General features: G+C 55.4%; 1 protein-coding gene across 5 annotated transcripts in view; it reads left to right on the plus strand.

Annotated features, from left to right (window-relative positions):
* The window catches only part of KCNJ12 (potassium voltage-gated channel subfamily J member 12), a 40530-nt gene continuing 22338 nt past the window's right edge, over positions 1-18192 (plus strand). For 4 of the 5 annotated variants that reach the window (XM_029928279.1, XM_029928284.1, XM_029928278.1 and 1 more), the window contains exon 1: positions 1-23. The gene's annotated coding sequence lies outside the window, so the exon portion shown is untranslated. Of the gene's footprint in view, positions 24-12067; positions 12137-18192 lie in introns of those variants that run through there. The other variant, XM_029928280.1, reaches the window with a different exon arrangement.

Consider the following 18192-nt stretch of genomic DNA (forward strand, 5'->3'; position numbering starts at 1 on the left):
CCGCGCCCGGGGCACTGACCGAGGTAAGTGCGCGGCCGCCCGGCGCCGGGACCCCCGGGGGCCCGACTCCGGCACCCCGCAGGCCCCCTCCCCGGCCCGGAGCGAGCACGAGGTGGTGCTGCAACAGGGAAGGTGGGGCGGGAGGGTTTTTTCTTCCTCTCGTTTCTGTTTTTTTTCCTCCTTTGGTGAGCCATCGGAGGAAATGCTGACTGCGAGCTTTTCTTCCCCTGCCGTGTCTCTGGCTACTGCCACCAGGGAACTTTGCTCCTTTCTAACCTTAGTCCTGGGGGCGCTCCGGGAAACTTTGAGGCGCCCTTGGTCCCTCTCTGGCCGCCTCGCACATGGGGGCTCGGGAGGGAGCGTAGGGAGGCACTTTCGCGCGCGTATCAGTCCTACGCGTGACCTTCTCTGAGACCCAGGAATTAACAGTGGGGGTGCAGAGGGGGGTGCAGTCAACGAGCGGCCCCGAAAATGCCTCCAGGCCCTAGATCTGTGGGTCCTTGGAGTCGTTTCTCTTTCCCACTGGTGCTCTAATGGAGTAAAAATATTCTGGAAATGGTGTTTTCCGCTAGCCAGCCAGCCGGCAACTCCAGCCGCACCTTTTTGCTTTTAGAAGTCGGCCTTGATCCCAGAAGGGATGACCCCCTCACCCCAGCTGAGAAGCCCCCAGGGTTTCAGGGCAGGACTGGCTCCTGGGTGCTCACCTCTGCTCCGGATGCCCTATGGGGAAGCGGGGTGGGGAGCCAGGGGGCTCACTGGAGTGGCACCTGGGGTGGGGCGCTCCCTGAGGGGGTGCTTCACACGGGAGTCGAGACCCCAGCGCATGTGTCTGCTGTCCGTTCTGATGGAGTGTGCACTGGTCATGTGAATATTTAAAAACCTGTGTTTAGAATGGGAGATCACAGGAAAGTGTTTCTTTAGAGATGGTCTTCTGTTCTGGGAGGTTCTCCTGCCTCCTCACAGCCTGGACTTGCTGGGACTTGGGGCCACCCTGCTGCCCATTTCCAAGGGGGCGTACCCATCTGGGAGTGCTGTGCTGCCTGTGATCATTTCTACTTTATTCTTTGCTCTTTGTGCCCAAGTTGGAGCCCTGGGATAAAGTGCTGGGGACCTCCTGCCCACCGCCCCCCATCTACCTCCCAGAACCAGGTTCACAGGCTCTGTCTCCCAGGAGCATGGAGGTGCCCACATGCCGCTGAAATCAGCAGGCGCCTCCTCGAAGGTAGAACCGACAAGGCGTTAGTTAGCCTCTGGCCTTACCAGTCACCCCCTCTCTTAGGTGCCAAAGTACGGCCAGTCCCGCTGCCTCGCTCCGACCCCAGGCTCACCTCGTGCTGGGTTGTTCCTTTGTGGCCCCTCACCGGTGCCTCTTCCCTGGGCCGCTGCCATATGGCTAGACAGGGTCAGGGAGGGGGTCCCAGGCCCAGGCCCACTGGAGGCTTATGGTCTTTTTTTGTGAAGTCTGCTCTCCTCTGTTTGAGAAAATCACCCTGCTTCTCGTGCCGGGAGCCCAAAGAGAATCTCCAACAAAGTCTGCCATCAGCATTCTGGTGGTCCCTTCTCTCCGGGCAGGGGACTGGAGGTCGGCAGGTCTAGGAAGGGGACCTTGGATGAGATCCCTTCAGGTGGGGCAAGATTCATTAGGGTGCAAAGAGGAGGGACTTGCTTGAACATTCCCGGGGACAAGAACGGGTGCTCCAGTGTGCCAGACGACAGGGGCTCCCCTCTTCTTCACCAGTGCGCTGCTGAATACATGTAGGGTTGCTCTGTAAATGCTGGGTGTTGGCACAGCTCTGGGTTTTTTGGCCCGTCGCTGGACCTCTGTCCCTGTCATGGCCTCCTGCCACGTCAGACCCCCATAGGGCTTTCAGGTTGCTCAGGAAGGGATGTGGTAGAGGTTGGTGCCTGACCCAGGGATGTTCAGTGAGATGTGCTGTTCTGGGAGGAAGATACGCCCAGAGAGGGGCAGGGTCTTGCCCAAAGCCACACAGCGAGTCAGGAGTTAGAGCAGTCATCTAGCTCTTCCCAGGCCAGGGGGCTGCCCCTGTAAGGTTTCTTGTTCCAGGGCCACAGTGTCCCTCCCCTCAAGTCTTCCTGAAGCAGAAGGAGGTACCATTGGTGGCCCTGCGGCAGGGAAATAATAGTGACAGCAATGAAGAGCGTAATAACAGTAACAATGACAGCAGTGCCCTGCAGTTATGCGGTACTAGGACTGGTTCTGCTTGTGAACCATTCCCTCTGGTGCCCGGGGCCTCAGTTGGCAGCACCGGGCATGGCACCCGGCAGCCTTGGCACACGTCTGGGGCAGAGGCAACTGCGTCGTCACTCCCGGCAACCCCTGCGGCCCTCACCCAGCCCCAGGCTGAAGGCTGCCGGTGCCCCCTCAGAGCCCACCTGATGGCCACTCTTGGTCTCGCTGCTCCCAGGCCCGGCTCTGGGCTGGGCCATCCTTCTGACAGGTGCACCTGGTGTGCAGTGCTGGGCCCCCGCCAGGCCTTTGCTGTGAGTGACACATGGGCACACCTGCCCCTCCCCTGGGGCCTGCATCTGGAGCCGCGCCATAGGCTGGCACTGAGAAGAGGCTGGGAGGGAGGCAGCTCGTGGGCAGTGGGAGGGTGGAGGTTGGGCTGGCCACTCCAAGGTGTGGTGGGTGTGGGCTCGGGCCACAGGCTGGCTGCACCAGGGGAATTGGCTGCGTGATAGGAAGACAGCAAAGGCCGAAGATGAAAGAAAGCAAGCCGGCCTGAAACTGGGCCGCAGGCAGGGCAGGGAGGCTGGAGGCTTCAGAGCCCTTGAATGGGGGTGGGGGGTGGCTGGGCTGAGGCAGGCGGATTTTCCAGAGGAGCTGGGGCCGCAGGCGGGACTGGAGCCCTCGCCGGGCACTGGCTGAGGGCCCAGCACTCTGCCACCTGATTTAATTTCCTAATGGTCTGCCAGTACCGAGGGTGGTATTAGCTCCATTGTACAGACAGGAGGTCTGAGGCCCAGGGAGGCCCTGGGAGGGACTGGAACCTGTGTCCTGCTGGTCCAGAGACCTGGCGCTCTCCCGGGGTCAGAGCCGCACCTTCCTCCATTTCCCCGGACACCCTGCCCGACTGCATTTGTGTGCCGGGCTGGCTGCAGGGTGCTGCTCACCATCCCGGTGCCCAGGTGGTGGTATCCCTGGGACTAGGGAAGGCCTGGCAGTAAGTGTTTGGTGGGTCTGCGTCTAGGCTGCTTTCTCTGGCCGCACAGGCTCAGTGGGAGCCCTTTCCTCGCGGTAATGATGTGAGCTGTGGCCGGCCGTGAGCTCTAGTGCCGGGACCCCTGGCACCCTCAGCAGTGGTCCTAGTGCAGCGCCTGGCACACACAAGATGCTTAATAAACTGGTGAATAAATGGAGACCTAGCCCCTTCCCTGGAGAATCTCACTGTTTGGGAGGAGGCTTCAGGGCACACAGCCAGGGTGAGCAGGGCCTGTCGTGGGACTGTGGCTGAGTCTCCTCCTGACTCAGTTTATCATCTGTGAAGTGGGATCTGAGTCACAGCTGGGATGGGGACCCCTGAGAACACCCGGGAGGGGGGAGGAGACACGTGAGCTTCCTTGTGTGCTTCTGGGTGGGGGGTGGTGAGTCTGAGCAGAGATGGGGGTGTGGAAAGGGAGCTGCGTGATGGAGGGGAGTGTGGTGCCAGAGCCTCCAGACTCCGTCACGCCAGTGCAGCCTGTCCTTGGACTTGCGGGGAAACTGAGGCCCACAGAGGTTAAGTGATTTGCTGCAGCTGGCGAGGGCCTCCTGCTCCTGCTGTGTCCTCTGTACCCCCTCCCCCGCTCCACCCTTTCTCTCTCCCCACCCCCACTGATGTTCCACAGTTCAGGTCTTCCTGCCCAGCTGCTGAAGTGGCAGCTGCAGAGACAGCATGAGGCTGGAGGGACCTTGGGACCCCTGGTCCAGCCCCCTCATTGGCCTTCAACCCTCTCACATCAGAGTTCCATTTGCACAGCCAGATAGGAGCAGGAGCCCCTTTCTCAGTGGTCATGGAGAGCAGGGGTGCCCCGGCATCAGGGGACCAGCTTCCTGGATCCTGCCAGGGACCCATCCCCCTCAACCAGCCTGAACTGAGCACTCCCACCCACTTGGGCAGCTGAAGCCTCCCCCTCCTCCCCTCCCTTGCGGTCTGGGTGTCTTTGGGGGGACTCAGCTTGGGGAAGGGCCAGGTGACAAAAATAAAGCCTTCAGAGTGGCCATGGTTGCTTGAACACCTACTGTGTACTTGACACGCTCTGGGTGCTTCCGTCTCGGCCTTGGGCTCAGGATCCTTCCGTGTTCCCCTCCCTTTTGCTCTCAACTCAGAATAAAAGCCACACTCCTCACTGTTGTCCACAGGGCCCTGCACAGTCCGGTCTTCAGTCCTGCCCTCTCTTCCCACCACTTTCTTCCTCTCCTCAGGCTGCCCTGCCTTTCTCCTTGCTGTGCCTCCAACACCTGAGGCCTGGTCCTGCCCCAGGGCATTTGCACTTGCTGCTCCCTCTGCTTAAAGCACTCCCCGGATCCCCACACAGCCTCCTCCCTCACCACCTTCAGGTCTTGTCCCAAGGCCACCTCCTCCATGATGCCTCTCCTGGATGACACTGTGGCCTCCCTTTGCCCACATTCCCTCTCTTGCTTTTTTCAACTTGTTGTATTTGCTTATCTTGTTTCTTGTCTGTCTCCCCTGCTGGGATGTAAGCACTTTGAGTGCAGAGATTTGGTCTTACATGTTCATAGCTATGGGCCCGGCACCTACAGCAGGACCTGTGTGTAACACAAGTCTGATAAACATGTGGGGAATGAATGGGTTGGTTCATGCATGTACGGTGCTTGGTAGATAGTGAGTGCTCAGTAGCAGTGGTTGCCAGAATTATTGTCCCATTCTGCAGATAAGAAAACCGAGCCTCAGAGAAGTGACATCACTGTCCCAGAATTGAGGAGCTTGTGGGGGGCAGAGCCAGCTCTCAGACCATATCTCTGAGCCCTTGGCCTGCCATCTCTCTGTGAAGGGGAGAGAGTTGGCATTTATTTCAGGCGCCGAATCTGCATTGAGCTCTTTTCATTTGTGACCTTACCTGCTTCAAGCTCTGAACCTTGCCCTGTCCCTGGCCTTTGGATTGCTTCCAGATTAGGGTGTCTCCCACCCCCACCCTGTGAGGGGCAGAAGCCACATTCCAATTGCAGATCTAGGCAAACTGAGGCGCAGAGGGTCAGGGCCACTTGGCCCTCAGCACTTTTCTTCATGCTTGTACGTCTTTGTGCCTTCAATAAAACGTGTGGAGGCCGGCTGCGGGGGCTGAGGATGGCAGAGGGGACGGTGTCTCCATTTCTTGCCCAATTAAGCATTTTCGCATGCTCGTCGGCCATTTGTGTTTTGTGTCGGTGTGTTTTACCTCCTCTGCACAGTCTCTGGTTTTGAGCACAACGCTCAGGTTAAAACATTTTGTTTCAAGATTGGCCATTATCAACTCTTGCAGCCCCAGCTGTAAAAAGAGCCTATCAGCTTCCTAGCTGGCAACGCAGGACCCCTCTGCTCCCCCAGATCACCCATCGCCTCTGCCAACCTAAGGCTTACGCTCCTTCTGTGGATGTGCAGACAGGTCCCGAGAGGCCGGGCTGCTCAGCTCCCCCAGGTGGCCCAGCGGGCTTGTTTAGCCAGATGTGCCCGGGGCAGGGCCCTGTCTCCTGAGGCTCACCCTCCGGGGCAGCAAAGGGATCAGGTCGTAATGAGGACCCGAGCTGTCTCCAGATTGCCTGTGACTGTCACTGTCATCAGCCTCTGACCTGTGAGTGTCCTGGGGGAGGGGTGACTGTGACATCCCATGGTGGGAGTGGGCCAGCTGAGGCCAGAGAGGGACAGCCCCAGCGGGAGGTGGTGCGACATCTCAGAAGCGAGGCGTGGGGTAGTGGTCGAGACTCACTGCCCCGTACATCCTCCTTGCAGCTGTTTTGAGACTTCCTTAGGAGAGCTGGCAGGGAGGGGGGAGCATGCGGAGATAGGAGGTCCTGAGCTGTGTGTGTGTGCGCGCGCGCACACGAGTGTGCGTGTGAGTGCGTGTGTGGCGGAGAGTCTGGGAGGCTGAGGGCAAGAGAGGTCAGGGAGGGGCTGTGCGGCCCCCACCTCCTGCCCACCTCCCTCTCCTTCCAGCTGCAGCCTGAGCCCCCTGAGCTGGCGGCTCCAGCCCTGCAATTCTCAGGCACTTAAAGCAAAAATAAATCACCACCGGCAGCTGGCGTTCTGGGTGGTAGCAGCCGCCCGCCGCCTGCCCCCGACCCCGTGCCTCTGGGCTCTTGGTTCCGGGCCAAGGCCAGGCTAGGCTTCCACTCGGGCCTGTGGGGGGCCGAGGAGGACTGGGGAGGGCCGAGGGGAGCTGGCCCCATCCCTTCACAGGCCTAGAGCTTGGCCAGGCCCAGAGGGCGTGGGGCCTGTCTGGGTCCCATGGAGGGCAGACATGGGTGTGCTCTTGGGGCTCCCGAGGGTGTGGCGATCCAGGGGCAGGTGGAGCGCTCACAAGCGAGGCTTCCTAAAGGCCTTGACTGTGGCCTCATGGAAGCAGGGTGTGGGCAGGGCCTGGGAGTCCCCATTCCACACCGCCCTCAGGACCAGCCCCTGCCATCTCTTTTCTAGCCAGGCCCTCCCTTCCCCGCTCGGAGAGGTGTCACTGGTCAGGTACTAGTGTGCACGCTCTGGGGATGTCAGCGTTTTGGCGCCACGTGCTTTCCACGATGAGCTCTTGAGCGAGTGCGGTGCCCTGTGCCCCGGGCCTGGGATCACAGCTGATGCCTGGGTGGGTGGCAGAGGATAAAAGAAACAAGCGAACAGACACATAAGAAAGCATAGACTTTGTCATGTTTTGCTTATTTCTTCACGAATCATTACAGCCTTTAATTACAAGAGTGTTACGGGCTCGTGGTAAAGTATTAAAGAAGCGTAGGGGTAGAAGGTGAATCTGCCCTTCTCAGACCCTGTCTCCGCCTCACCCCACTCCAAAGCTTTATGTTCTTGAGATGACCATTGTTAGAAAACTTTCTGGACTGTCTGAGTGCTTATGCAAACATGTGAATGTAGTTACATAAACATGCCAACATCTATAACGTTCCTTTTCTCCTTTCTTTCTTTCTTTCTTTCTTGCTTTCTGTTTTTTTCCCATGGGATCATTCCATCTGTGCTGTCCCTGCTGGTGCCCCAGGGCTCCAGACCCAGGGACTTCATGCTTTCTCCTTTGATAGGCATTGGGTTAAGGGCTGAGTCACAGAGTCCAAATTATAGAGTCTTAGCTGTGGAGTCTTTGAATGTCCAGAGCCACCCAAGCGTACGGGTCATGGATTCTGAGTTGGGCAGTTGTAACCTCTTTGAGACAGAGATTGCACAGTCGCAGAATTGGCGCATCTCAGCCCTGGGAGAGGTGCGGGATCCTGGACCAGGCACCTCTCTGGGAGCATTGGAAGAATCCAGATCTTCTGGCTCCATCCCCAGAGATTCTGGTTTGGAGGGTCTCAGGTAAAGTCTGGGAATCTGCATTTTTCAGTCTTCCCCACCGAGGAGCCCCCAGGCCAGCCCCCTCGGGTCCCCGTGCTGCCGAGAAGCTCCTGCCCCAGGCAGATCCCACCTCCTCTGGGCCTTAGGGGCCACTGCACCAAGCCAGCTCTCCCTCGGCACAGCCTTCCCCACGGGGAAGGTGCTCACTGCCACTGCTTACTTCTTTGTGGTCTTCATCTCTGGGATGGGGGAAGGGCCTCTGGGGAATCGGTCACCCCTGATTCTCCGCGCTTCTCCATCTCAGGTGTCAACCACCGGCTTGGCGAACCCCATCATTCCCATAACCTGGTTTGAGCCGAGTCTGAAAGACAGTGCCCTGCCTCGTTCCACGTAGGGCCCCTGGTGCAGAGGATCTGCTAGCCTAGGTCCCCGAGGGGTGTGAGTCACCCCAACTGCTCCTGTACCCCAAGTCTCAGTTTCCCCATGTATGAAATGGGTGTGAACACCAGGCCCACATCTGGGCCTCCACTTTGTCATGCCTTCTTGGCTTTCGCTCTGCGGTCAAGGCAGGGCAGGGCAGTTTCCCCTCTCTCTCTGCGCCCCCGCCTTCTGCCATTCGGGCCGGAGGCTCAACCGTGCCCATATTCTCGGCCTGCTGGGCTTCAAGCTGTCGGCAGCACCTGCCTGGCTGGGGCAGCCAGGCCCCCTCCAGGGCCCTGGGGAGTCTTCAGGACCACTGGAGCAGGTACCCCCATCAGACCCTGAGGCAGCTACAGAATGGCCCAGCCCCTGCCTGGGGGCTGCGTCATGAGGAACCCTGGCTGCCTTCTGCCTTTCCTCTGCGGACCCTGCCAGCCGCAGCCTCACAGGCACCCACGGGGCCTGGCCGTCATCCTGCAGCAGATGCTCTAGTTCTGAAGGTGACCAGGCTTTGGGCCCTGTCCCGACCTAGCTACCTTCCTGGTGGTCGCACGACCAGCTATGGCTGGGGGGGCCCCAGGGGTCCTCCGGAGCAATGTCTGAGCCAGTAGTCTCAGTTTCCTCATCTGTGAAATGGGAACACTAGGGAAAATGGGTTGAATGAATCCATACACTTGAAATTGTGTCCGGGGGGGGGGCGGTGGAAGGAGCACAGAGGCAGCAGTTCAGGGGGGGACAAGCAGCCAGGTCCCAGAAAAGAAGACAGATGCAGGGACAGTGGGGAGCAAATTGCACCCTGTATTAGTTTCCCGTGGCTGCCATGACAAATTACCACAAACAGAGTGGCTTAGCATGACACAGATATATTATATCCCAATTCTGTAGGCCAGAAGTCTGAAATCAAGAGGTCGGCAGACTCACTTCCTGCTGAGGCTCCGAGGGAGAATCATCCGTACCCTCCCCCAGCTTCTTAGCTGCCCGCAAACCTCGGTGTTCCTTGCCTTATAGACACATCCCTCCGATCTCCGCCTGTGTCTTCACACAGCCTTCTCTCTGTGTCTTGTCCCGTCCTGTCTGGTCTTCTCTTTTCTTCTCTTCTAAAGACACTTGTCATTGGATGGAGGGCCCATCCTAATCTAGAATGATTTCATCTTCAGATCCTTGAGTTAATTTTATTTGCAAAGACCTTTTATCTAAATACAGTCACATTCACAGGTTCGGATGGACATATCTTTGGTGGGGGGGCGGGTAGGGCTGTCATTCAACCCACTACACACGGTCAACTTGGATACACCGTCCTTTCTTTTTTTAAGAAAAAATTCTCTGTTAGCAATGTATTTTGGAGACATATAGCATTAGAGTTACATGCTTGATCTCTGCTCCTTACCAGCTCTGTGTCCTTGGGCAAATTATTCAGTTGTTCTGTGTCTGTTTGCTTGACGGCAAAATAGGGATATGAATGGTCCTTAATCCTTTAGGCTGTTGGGAATAGTCAGAGGAAACACGTAGTTTTGGGATGAGGTGTGTGTGACACCTTTTGTTAATACATTAGCCAGTGAAATGGTTGTACGGTCTAGCTGGCATTTCCCACATGGGGCTGAGTTTCCAATTAGTTAGCCCACCTCATTCTGATGCACTGCTACGTCTCCAGCCAACCCTGGGCTGGTATCGCCCTAATGAATGCCCAAGTACTTAGGTCCTCATGCCTGGGTTGTCCAAGCAAAACGTTCCGGAAATGGCCCTGTGGGGTCAGAAGGCCTGTGCCTCTGTGACGTCAGGAGCTGTCACTGCTGTGCCCTCCACCAGGTCATCCCGGTGCCCCCACCGCTCAGCAGAGCTGAGCAAGCCGGTGCCCTCGCATCCACGGCTGCCAGTGTCGCCAGCCACTCCGCCCCTGCCAGTCCTGGCTGTGACGCTGGCCCTTGCACTTGCGCTGCTTCGGCTGGCCGTCTCTTGTTTGGGGCTCAGGTGGAGCAGCTCTTTCCCTCCAAACTCCTTCCTGTAGCATTTATGGCCACTCAGCTCCTGCAGGGATCTCGTTTTCCTGACCTCCACCCCTCCCCTGGCCTGGGGTCTCTGGGAGTCGGGTGGCGTGCCTGCCCCTGCCCTTTCTCACTGCACTGGGTCTTCATGACTAACCCCAAGGACAGACAGCGGCTGCCTCGTGTTGCAGATGCCAAAACTGAGGCTCCGAGAGGCTGCCCACAGCCCATCATCTCTCTGAAGAGCCCAGTCTGCACCCCGAGCCTGAGGTGGGCTCCTCAGGGGTCTGGGTTTCACTGAGAGCCCTAGGTTGCCAGAAGGAAGGGGGTTGGGTTTCATTCCTGCCTCCGCCCCGTTCCGGGCCACCAGGCGGTGTCCCTCTGGAGATGGCCGGTGCATGGATGAGCCGCTGCAATGCCCTGGCCTGATGCCACATGGCCCAGAGAGCCTGGGTGTCCTCAGCCCCCTCCCTTGGCTTCCAGTGGCCGTCAGATCATTTGGGGGGCTTTAACAAAATGCATGCCCTGGTGGTGAAATCAGCAGCCCGTGTTGGTGTTGGGTGCCTTTCTTTCTCAGGAAGTGGCGTGACGTTTCGCTGAGACTTGGCACCCAAAAATAATAATGAAAATGGCTGTTTACCCAGTGGCTTCTGGTGCCAGGCGCTGTGCTCAGTGCTTTCCCGAACATTATCTCATTTAATTCTCAAAATGTCCTGGCCAGGAGGGGTGTAGGGCTTGAGAGAGGGGCCACTGAGGGACATAGCTGGCCAAAACAGTGTTTGAACCCAGGCTGAGAAGCCCTCTGAGCAGGCTTCAGTTTCTCTCCAAGGGCATGCATGTCACAGGCCCTGCTCGACTCTCCCCCGAGGGGGCAGAGATGCCCTGGGCCGAGGATCTGGGAAATGTGATGTTGGTCAGGAGCCAGGTTGGCGTGGATTCAAATGGGGCTATCGCCCTCTGCTAGCTCTGTGTCTTGAGGCCAACAGCTTCCCCTCTCTGAGCCTCACTCCCTTACTCTGAACAATGGAGCTAAGTCTACACCCTGTTTAAACTGTGATTGTGTGTGCCAAGTGTTAGTACTATTCAGAGCCTTAGATGATGGAGGGTTCCCAGACTTCTGTCCATTTTGCAGGTGGAGAAATTGAAGCCCCAAGAGGGAGGGACCAGCAGAGCTGATGCCCACATTGAATGACCTGCTGTCCTGTCCCCTAAGACCTCTGCCACAGAACGTGGCACCGGTCGGATCTCCCTCATTCTCACCCACAGAAGACTAGAACAGAAAGGTCACTGCTTGAGCACCTACTGTGTGTTGGGAGGCTCATGCAGGGGAAAGAGTTAGGGTCAGTGTCTCTCTAGAGCTTTCAGGCTGGGGGTTCTTCCCCTTTATCCATTTCTCCCGTCTGTGTATCAGTCCCATATCCGTGGAGCCCCCACCCTGCCCACAGCTGAGCTCTGTGTGTCTGGATGTGGAGGGTGGGCTCACCAGGTTGTCTGTAGAACTGGTAATAAATGTTGTTTGATGCCTGGGACATGATGGCAGAGGCTGTGTCCCCTGCGCAGATCACTTATTCATTCACTCGCTGATTCACTTAACTACGGACTTCAAGTTAAATGAATCCGTGTGGCCTGAGTAGAAGTTTCTGCAGAGGGTGAGGGTGGCAGAACAGAGAAGGCACCCCAGGGAGGGGTCTCTAGCCTCCAGCCCCACAGGCTGGACAGGCTGTGGCACCAGTGCCTCCCAGGGTGAGTTTCCAGCCAGTGGAGACCTTAGCGAGTCCTTCAGAGCCATCCCTGGGGTCCTGGGAAGGGCGTAGGACAGAGAGGTTTCTTGCCACCTGCGTCCTGGGCTCACCCTGACCCTCCTAGAACACAGAGAGGAAGACATAAGGGACACGAACTCCTGAGTCTGTTGCTTGGGGTGGCCGATCAGCCCCCTCTCACTCCAGGTCCTGCTTCTCAGCTTAGGCTGCTGATCCCAGACCTATCCCCTTCCTGTCTGTTCCAGAACTTTTTCCCTCAGTTCTGGAGTCCTGCCCTTCGCCTCAAGGTCTTGGACTCTTAGCTGACAGTGTGGCCTCCTCCTTCACTGAGAAAATCAAAGAGAACTTCTGCTTGTTCCCACTACAGCCACCATGTCCTGGCACCTGTGCCCTCGGCACGCCTTCTTCTCTTTCCGGTGGATGGGACAATCTCCAGCCTTGTCCACTGAGCCCCCATCCCTCGCACCTACCCAAGATCTTCACTGTGGTGAGTCTCCCTCTCTCTGCTAGACGCTTCTCTACACTCTGCCCCTGTTTCTTCCAGAGGTGATCATTAAGGGGCCCCCATAGGCCAGCACTTTCTCCAAGTACCAGGACACTCCAGGGAACAACAAAGCCCTGACAACACCCATTCATGGTAATGACACTCAGCAAACTAGGACCAGATGGGAACTTTCTCAACCTAATAAAGACTATCTACAAAAAGCCTATAGCTAACATCACTCTTAATGGTGGGAGACTTTCAGCTTTCTCACTAAGATCAGGTACAAGACAAAGATGTCCCCTCTCACCACTCCTTCTTAGCATTGTATTGGAAGTCCTTGGTAATGCAATTAGGCGGAAAAGGAAATCAAAGATCTACAAACTGAGAAGAAAGATAAAGCTGGCAGACTGGCATGATTGTCTGTGTAGGAACATCTGAAAGAATTGACAAAAAGAAAAAACAACAACCCTGGAACAAATAAGCAATTTTAGCAATGTTGCGGGATGCAAGGTAAATATACAAAAGTCAGTTGCTTTCTTATATACTGGCAATGAACAAGTGGAATTTGAGATTAAAAACTCAAAACCAGTGATATTAGTACTCCCTGGAGTGAAGTGCTTAGGTATAAGTCTAACCAGATACATACAAGATCTTTAAGAAGGAAACCAAAGAAGAACTAAGTAAGTGGGGAGATATTCCATGTTTATGGAAAAGAAGACTCAATATTATCAAGATGTCAGTTCTTCCCTGTCCAATCTGTAGACTCAGTGGAATCCCAATCAACATGCTAAGTTAATTTATGGATATCAAGAAACTGATTAAAGTTATATGGAGGGCACAAGACTCAGATGAGCCCAACATAATACTGAAGAAGAACAGAATCAGAAGACTGAAACCACATGACTTCCAGGCTTGCTATAAAGCTACACGTATCAAGACAGTGTGGTATTGACATAAGAATAGACAAATGAATCAGTGGGACAGAGTAGAGAACCCAGAAGTATATCCCTATTAAGTATTGCCAGTGTATCTTTCACAAAGAGCAAAGGCAATACAATGGAGCAAAGATCGTCTTTTCAATAAATGGGGCTGGAACAGCTGGACAGCCAAAAGAAAAGAAAATCTAGACACATACCTTGTACCCTTCACAAAAATTAACTCAAATTGGATCATAGATCTAAATATAAAATGCAAAAGTATTAAACTCCTGGCAGATAATGTAGAAGAAAACCTAGAAGACCTTGGGTCTGGTGGTGCCTTTTTAGATACACCAAAGACATGATCCATGAATGAAAGGATTGACAAGCTGGACTTCATTAGAATTAAAACCTTCTGCGTTGAGAAAGGCAATATCAAGAGAATTGGAAGACAAGCCATGGGCCTGGGGAAAATATTTGCAAAAGACACATTTGATAAAGGGCTGTTAACCAAAATATACAAAGAAGGGGCACCTGGGTGGCTCTGTCAGTTGGGCATCTGTCTTTAAGTCAGGTCATAATCTCATGGTTTGTGGGTTTGAGCCCCATGTCGGTTTCTGTGCTGACAGCTCAGAGCCTGGAGCCTGCCTTGGATTCTGTGTCTCGCTCTCTCTATGCCCCTCCCCCACTGATTCTGTGTCTCTCAAAAGTGAATAAATGTTAAAAAATTTTTAAAAAACCCACAAAATATACAAAGAAGTCTTACAACTCAACAATAGGAAGCAAACAACCTAATTAAAAAATGGGTCAAAGACCTGAATGGACACATCTGCAAAGAAGATACACAGATGGCAAGTAATATATGAAAAGACAGTCCACATCATATGTCATCAGGGAAATGCAAGTTAGAACACCGAGATGCCACTCCACACCTATCAGAATGACCAAAATCCAGGACACTGGTAACACCAAATGTAGATGAGGACACGGAGCAACAGGAATTTTAATCATTGCTGGGTATGCAAAATGGCACAGACTCTTTGGAAAACATTTGGTAGTTTCTTAAAAACTAAACATATTATTACCATATGATCCAGGAGTCATACTTGGTATTTACCTAACAAAGTTGAGAACTTACATCCACACAGAAACTGCACGCAGATGTTTATAGCAGCTTTGTTCATGATTCCCCCACCTTGAAAGCAACCAGGATGTTCGATAGGTGAATGGATAAATGGTGATCCAGACAATGGAACATTTTTCAGCAATAAGAAGACATGAGCCCCCACGCCACGAAAAGACATGAAGGAGCTTTAAGTGCAGATTACCAAGTGAAAGAAGCCAGTCTGAAAAAGCAATATGCTGTATGATCCCAACTATATAACATTCTGGAAAAGGCAAAACCATGGAGACAATAAAAAGGTCAGTGGTTGCCAGGCCAGTGGTTGCCAGGCATGGAGAAGGGGAGATGAATAGGCAGAGCACAGAGGATTTTTAGACAGTGAGACTATTCTGTATGATACCGTAATGATGGATACAAGCCAACACATTTGTCCAAACCCATAGAAGTACAGCGCCAAAGGTCAGCCCTAAGGTAAACTGTGGACTTCAGGTGATTATGATGTGTGAATGTAAGTTCACCAGTTGTAACAAATGTACCACTCCGCTGAGTGATGCTGATAATGGGGGAGGCTGTGCATGTGTGGGCACAGGAGGTATACGAGAAATCTCTGTATCTTCCCCTCAATTTTGGTGTAAACCTAAAACTTCTCTACAAAATAGTCTTGGAAAATGAATAGTCTTGGATGCCAAACCCCTGCGCTCACATGTCAAGGGACAACTGAGCATAGATTTCTGAATAAGTGCCATCGAACATACGGGAGGGAAGGAGACATCTGGTCAGAGACCTTCCTGGAGTCAGGGAGGAGTGAGGAGGATGCTGAGGGAAGGGGCCCAGGGAGAGGCCAGAGGGGGTGGTGCTCATGGGGACGGGGACCCGGGTGGAGAACAGAACATCATGGCTGGAGCGGTAGTGAGTGAGGAGGGGCCTTGAAGGTGGCCCGGAAGCTACGCAGTGCTCCGCTATTGGTTCCTTCTTTCTTGCAACAGTGAACGTTTCCTTCCCACTCCCTGGGCCGTGGCCGTGGTCCTGCTGAGTGGGTGTGAGGAGTCAGGCTTGCGTTGTCAGGCTGCAGTTGGGTTCAAATCCCTCTCATGTGACTTCTCAAAAAAAATTTTTTTTGAGATGAAATTCCCATGACATAAAATTAACCATTGAGAACGAGCCATGCAGTGGCATCTAGTACATTCATGATGGGGTACGAATGTGCCTCATCTTGTTCCAAGACGTGTTCATCACAAGAGGAAACCACGTACCCATTACATAATCATTCTCCACCCTCGAACCCGGCAGCCATGCTTTCTGCCTCTGTAGTTACTGATTCTAGGCATTCACATACATGGAACCATCCACCGTGTGGCCTTGTGTCTGGCTGCTCTCGCGTAGCAGAGTATTTCCAAGGTTCATCCAGACTGTAGTGTGGCTCAGTGCTTGATTGGTGTTTAGGGCTGAATGATATTCCACAGATGAATGTACCACATTTTGGTTCTTTGCCCGTGTATGGGCATTGGGGTGGTTTCTACCTTTGGCGTCGTGAGTCGTGCTGCTGGGAACAGTCATGTACATGGTCTTGTATGGACCCTAGTTTCCAGTTCTCTTGGGTCCATACCTAGGACTGGACCTGCTGGGTCCTATATGGCAACCCTGTGTCTAAGTTTCTGAGGATATTTTATCTTCTGGCACTGAAAGCACCCTTTCTTGAGTGCCCCTCTCTCCTTTGGCTTCTGCTCATTTCTCTGCTCTCTGTAACCACAGAACTCCTCACTGGGCGTGTCCCCAGTTGCTTCCCCCAATTTCTCTTCTTGGCCTTCGCTCCTGCTCTTTGTACCTACGGTGGCAGTGCAAACTGCTCAGGTCCAGGTCACCTGTATCCCCCTTGGTCACCTCCCAAGTTCATCCTGCTCGCCGCCAGCACTGTCTGGGCCCAGGACCCTGGCCCCCCAGCACCTTGACGTGTGCTTACTGGGGTGCCCTCCCCTCTCTCCCTCCCCGGGGAGGGCCAGCTCTTGATTTCACCTCTCTTCCAGGCCTGCCCTTCATTCCAGGCTCAGCCCCCTCCCCACCCAGCAGCATGTCCCCTGCGAGCTCCTGCCTCCCCCTGATCCTCTGCCCCATCACCGGCTCGAGGTGGCCCGCAGGCTGGGGGGACTGAGCCACGGCTCGGCCTTCTGGCAGGACTGCTTCCTGGCTCCGCTTCGGTAGCCTGGGCTCCTCATCTGAGTGGTGGATGCAGGCGCCCTGCTTGCCACTCCTAGGTCTGTCCTTACGCTGAAAGACAATTTGTCGAGAGTGCCAGGTGTGTGGCCTGCATCGGGGTGGGGTGGGCTTTCGGAAGCGGCTTCCCATCCCTCTTTCTTCCTGAGCTGCACCCTCTGCTAGAGGAGGCAGTCGAGACATGCCACAGAGCTTTTTAGACCCTCAGTTTCCCCCATGTGGAGTTCCCGCAAGCCTGGCACATAGTAGGTGCTCCGCCTGTGCCCCCGTGGGGGTCACGGACAAGTGTGCTCAGCAGCGCCCAGCCTGGCAGGCAGGGCTCCTCAGGGAGGGGCATGGGGTGGGGATGAAAAGGCAGGAGGGGACAGAGGCCACCTCCCGATAGCCCCCCTCTGCCTGCTCCTCCCCCCGCCTGAGACTGCAGCTGCTTGAGACAGGAGGCATAGACCCAGCTGATCCCCCACCCCCTAATCAGCCTGTCAGCACTGAGGATCCGGCAGGAGCCCCCCACCAGGGCTGTGCCTGGCGGCTGGATTTGGAGGACGTCCAAGCCACCTGGCTCCCCTTGGCCTGGGGAGGCTGGTACTGTTGGGAGTGGAGGGTCTCATGGACCCCTGCCTTCGTCTCTGTTTCCTGTCCTCACAGCCCAGGGACATGGGTTCGGAGTGTGGGGCCTGGGACCAGCCATATACACAGGGTCAGGCCCGCGGAGATGAGTCCAGTTTGGGGGCAGTGTAGACAGATGGGGACTGTAGAGGCAGGTGGAAAGCCATTGGAGATGGGGTGCATGGCCGTGTGTGTGCTGTGGTCACGGACAGGCCCTGACCGTGTTCTGGGGGCAGGTGTGAGAGATGTGTGTGGAGGCCCGTGAAGTGGCTGTGACCTGATGGCGTAGGTGCGGAGGGCAGCGTGGCCGGTGCGGGTGGCATACGTGGGTTGGGCCCCCCACCTCCCCACGCCCTGACCCTCAGTAACTTTTGCCCCTCTTGCCCGGCCCACTGCTCTCTGGGGACGAACTGAGGCTACTTCTGGGCCAGGGCTGGATTTTAAAGTCATTATTGTGTCCCTTGCCATCACTCTGCCACCTCACTCCCTGCGCTTCGGTGCCTGCGTCTCCCCAACTCGCAGGTTCTCTGGCTCACCTGTCGCCTCCCCTCCAGCCCCAGCTGCAGGGAAAGTGCAGGCTCCTGGGTCTCTGGAAAGGATGTTTACTGGAGGCTTCTGCTGCTTCAGAGTTTTATGGGTGTTGACACCTTGCTTTCACAAGATAACTCTGGAAATGCCGTAGTCTTGTTACCCCCAGTTACAGATGAGGACGTGAGGCGCAGAGAGGTTTGAAGGATTTTCTGGGCCCCCAGGTGCTCCGAGGAGCTCTGGCTGACAGAGCAGCCCTCACAAGCCCAGCTTCAGGGTCCCGCACAGTCTGTCCTTGCGTCACTGGCTGTTCCCAGGGCTGGCCCCACCCCCTGCTGCCCCTCCCTGTGCACACAGAGCCCGCACGGCTCCTTGCCTTTGTGCAAGGCCTCGGGTGTTTTTGCTTTCTTGCTCACAAGGCCAGCACTCTTTGTAGGCCATCAATCTGGTGTTGGGGGCCTCTAACATCCTTCTGGGGGCCTGGGCCCTCTGTCTGGGCTGATCTGCTGCCACCACTAGGCAGAGGCCTGATTGGAGGGAGGCCAGGGTGTCCCAGGCTGTGAGGGCCCCTCAGCCCTTTCCTTCAACGCCCGATTTCCGAGTGGCCACTCTGTGTCAAGGGCCGGGCTCGTCTCGCTTTACAGATGAGGCCCCAGAGGCCTGGAAAGCACAGT

The sequence above is a fragment of the Suricata suricatta genome, chromosome 17, assembly GCF_006229205.1.
Source record: "Suricata suricatta isolate VVHF042 chromosome 17, meerkat_22Aug2017_6uvM2_HiC, whole genome shotgun sequence".
Taxonomy (NCBI): domain Eukaryota; kingdom Metazoa; phylum Chordata; class Mammalia; order Carnivora; family Herpestidae; genus Suricata; species Suricata suricatta.